A 4,254-nucleotide genomic window follows, 5' to 3' on the forward strand; every position below is an offset into this window, starting at 1 on the left:
GTTAACTCTTCCGATCTCGGAAAGAGTTAACAGCCCTCCCAACCAGCCAGCCAGCCAAGTGGTCCTGCTCTGTTAGAACCATGGATCCAACTGGTTCATTCCCTTTGTACTACTAGGTTTATGTTGCTAGTGCCCTCGGGAACCCACCTCTAAAGAGACGTGCAGATCTAGGATAGCACGAAGGCACGTAACTAGAGTAACCCTATATCCTGGTTTACTGGGGACATTCTCAACATAATTATTATCAGTGCCCCATTTCATTCTCAAAAATATCCTGGTTTAGATGAGAAGTTCTATGTTCTCCCAATATAAAACACAAAATGGCTCTGGACTTAACATTTCTAGATTATAAAGTCATAAGAACAAGTAGAGTAAAATGGCAACCAGCCCTTGGTTGGACAGACGAATTCCAATTTGACTCCTGGTGCTTAGATATTGGTCCTTATTCTATCTACAGCTTATCAGAAATTCATAAAGTCCGTTGATTATAAGGAGGGTTGGGGAAAACTGGGCCCCTTCCAAAACCTGGGGGGGGGATAGGGTGTGGTTTTATTCTGCAATTAAAGTACCAAGTGTTAAAGCCAAGTGTTGATTAGCCAGAGCTGATGATCAGGCTGTGATTATCCAGCCCTTAGCAAAACTTCTCCTTCCTTTTCCTTTTGGATCTTTTATTGTTCGTTAGCTACTCCACCCTCAGGTTCAAAGGGAAAAGGAAAGAAGGTAAATAAACAGTTAATTTAGCACTTCTGCTAATAAGCTTGGTGGGAACGAAAATGGAAACACTTGGACTGTTTCTGGTCACCTGTGAACTGCGATCCTTTGGCTCATCCCTTTTCCCAAATTATTACCAGCTGGTTTGAGGGCTTGTTGGAGGCCTACTGATGGCCAGTAAAATTAAAGGAATCTTCTATTTTCAAAACGATGTGATCTTCCAGAAACAGGCCTCGGAGGCTTGCCTGATTTACCCAGGACACAGAGTGAGGGCAAGGCAAGCATCTCCTCTCACCAGGGCTGCCATCTTCCTTCTCCCCTCACCACCTGTTCCCAGGCACAGATGGATAAAATTAAAAAAAAAATTTTGTGTGTGTGTGATGGGGCACCTGGGTGGCTCAGTCGGTTCAGCGTCCGACTCGGTTTCTGCTCGGGCCATGATCTCATGGGTTCGTCGGTTCGAGCCCCACGTCAGGCTCTGTGCAGGCAGCACGGGCCCTTCTTGGGATTCTCTCTCTTTCTCTCTCTCTCTGCCCCTCCCCCACTCAAGCTGTCTCTGTCTCTCTCAAAAATAAATAAACTTTTACAAATAATATTTTTTGATGTAGTTAAGAAATTACGGGGCGCCTGGGTGGCGCAGTCGGTTAAGCGTCCGACTTCAGCCAGGTCACGATCTCGCGCTCCGTGAGTTCGAGCCCCGCGTCAGGCTCTGGGCTGATGGCTCAGAGCCTGGAGCCTGTTTCCAGTTCTGTCTCCCTCTCTCTCTGCCCCTCCCCCGTTCATGCTCTGTCTCTCTCTGTCCCAACAATAAATAAAAAACGTTGAAAAAAAAATTTTTAAAAAAATTATTATACAAAGACAAATACCATATGATTTCACTCATACGTGGAACTAAAGAAGCAAAACAAACCAGCAAAGGGGCGCAAAAAGAGAGGCAAGCCAAGAAACGGACTCGTAACTGTGGAGAACAAACTGAGGTTACCAGAGGTGGGGGGGCGGATGGGTGAAGTAGGTGATGGGGATTAAGGAGTGCCCCTGTTGCGATGCACACCGGCTGACGAAATTGCTGAGCTACTACAGTTACCCCCTGAGACGAATACAAGGCTGTACGTTAAGTAACTAGAACTTCAATAAAAACGTTTTAGAGATGTCCGGACCAGGAGCTCTCCACGCGCCAAGTAAAACAGCCAGATGCCGAGAAGTCAGGTGAAGAGAATTCTCTAGTCCTCTGGTGATTAACTGGAAGGTAGGTGGGTTTTGAGTCAGGGCAGGTGAGACATTAACACCTGTTGAATTGGATACGTTTATCAATGGGATCTCTAGACATTCGAGAGATACTGTATTGGGTGTCTAAGTGTGGGGGGGATGGGGGGAGAAGGGGCATTTGTTCTGTTTTCTGGGCTGCCAATGGGAACAAGCTAAAAGGGGGGGGAAGAGGTCTCTGCAGCTGAGGAAGCAACACAGCTGGTCTTTGCCCATCAGGCCCCGGAGCAATAATAACTCGAGGAGCATGGCTTATCTTTGGTCTCTGTTAACGCTTGACCAGTGGCTCTTCCTCCCAGAGCTCTTGGAAGGCAGAAGCTGGGCTTCTGAGAAAGCAATGCAATAAGGAGGTATAGTGAAGTCGTCAAGCGCCTAGGTGTGGTTCAGCAGTACCGTGATGGGTGAGCCTGCTGGTGTCTCCTTCTCCTTCCTTAGAGGGTCAGATGTCTTTCAAAATCTTATTCTAAATGATACCTCGACTTAAATGTATTATGCGACCGGGCTTAAGTTGGTGAGTCAGTGACACAAGATATTTTAATAAGGAGTTCAATTTTAATGTAACATTTTTAGCTGGATCGTGACCTAAACATGGTGAGGCCCACCGAGCCACATCTGGGAAGACCCTCACTCATGATGGAAAAGAGAGGGCATCTAGATGACTGATCAGAAGAACACGATCAATGAAAGGAATCCCCAACCAATGGTGAACTCTTTATACTTAACACACAACCCAGGCCTATGGAGGTTTCCAGCTTCAAAGGAAGCTTTGGGGCAAGAAAAGGCGAGGGGGAGCACCACTTGGCTTGTGTGTAACACCTCAGAGAGAAACTCACTTGGGCACAGGACTATTTTCACACGTGGCTAAAGGCCTGGATGTCATATTCCTGCGGTCCGTGTGGGAGGTAAATAAAAATCAGCAGATATCATAACCACTTACCCGGTGCAAATAGGGAAAAGAATGCAGAGAAAAACTAGCCTCGAGTCAGAGTGAGTCAGAGTGGCGGAGGCCAGGAATATCATTCCTCCCCCTGTCTGTAGCTCTGGACTTCTAGGCCCTTGATTTAATCTCATTTCCCAACATGAGAGGAGAAGGGTTTTATATGGAAAGAGAGGGTAAGCCTCCAATTCTTGCACGATTTGGTACTATCTTGGGTGAAATGTACTCACTGACCAATTATGTTGGCAGAGCATGGCCCGTCCTTGAATGGAAAGCCTGTGATTCTGACCGGGAAGGGCCAAGGACCTTTTACTGGCTTCCTGCTCTGCTGCTTCATGCACTAGGTGACCCTCACCCTAGCTGTCAGCCTCCAGGGTCTCTACTGCCCCATCTGGGACGATTTGACTCCAAACAGATCTTCTGGCTACAGGGCCAGGTGTAACGATCTACGGCTCCATATTGATCTGGTTCTTTGAGACTCTCCTGAGAGAGACACCATTTTAAGGAAAACGCGCTAAACCGGTGACAGTGAAAGAAGACCCTCTCTGAGATCTTTCTAGGGCCCAACTACGGCAGATTCTCACGGGAAATCCTGAGTCACTCGAAAATGAGAAGCAGTGAGTTTCTCTTTGCTTCTCTACTTCTCCACAACAGAAGCACGGAACCACTGTCTTCATCTCAAGGAACCACCTTATCAAGGACTCTGCTTCAGAACCCAGGGTCGAGTAAAGACCAAGGCGGCAAGGGGCGGCCAGCACTACAGCTGGAGGTACCCAATGTTCTGGTGGGTCCTTTCTGGTTTTAATTAATGTCGCCTGCAGCATTGATGAATGTGGCAGTGGGGATACGTACTTTCTGAGTTCTTAATTAGCTCTATTGTTGACAACAGGAAAGGACTTTGCCAGACACAGGGTGGCCCAGCCTTGGCTGGCCTAGCTTAGCCTCCCTAACTTTAAATGTAGACCTTCTTCTCAAGGGAATCTGGGCTCTGCAGCAGTCTCAGAGAGGAGGCCCAGAGTAGCACCTGTATTGCCACCTCAAGGTCAGGATCCAGCCCAGAGTTTCCCAAACACCTGGAGATTCCTTATTTACATGTGCAGAGTCAAGGCTCTGAGGACTGTGACCAGCTTGACTCTAACTAAACACTTCTTCATCCATACAAGTGCTGTCTCTTGATATCACCCCCAATTAACAAGCTGCAGTATAGTCAAGAAAGGGAAGTCATTTGGGAGGTGTTGGTCTAAACCCATCATAGAGGCTACAGCCCAATTGTCTTTTTCAAGCATTGCAAGGAAAGAAGGAAGGAAGGAAGGAAGGAAGGAAGGAAGGAAGGAAGGAAGGAA

The 4,254-nt window shown here is 47.3% G+C and overlaps 1 protein-coding gene across 2 annotated transcripts in view; it reads right to left on the bottom strand.

The window, feature by feature from the left end:
- Positions 1-4,254, bottom strand: part of PGM5 (phosphoglucomutase 5) — a 194,327-nt gene that overhangs the window by 31,772 nt on the left and 158,301 nt on the right. The gene's annotated exons all lie outside the window — the stretch shown is intronic.

Source organism: Herpailurus yagouaroundi, unplaced genomic scaffold, assembly GCF_014898765.1.
Source record: "Herpailurus yagouaroundi ecotype Mexico unplaced genomic scaffold, PumYag 199, whole genome shotgun sequence".
Classification (NCBI taxonomy): Eukaryota; Metazoa; Chordata; class Mammalia; order Carnivora; family Felidae; genus Herpailurus; species Herpailurus yagouaroundi.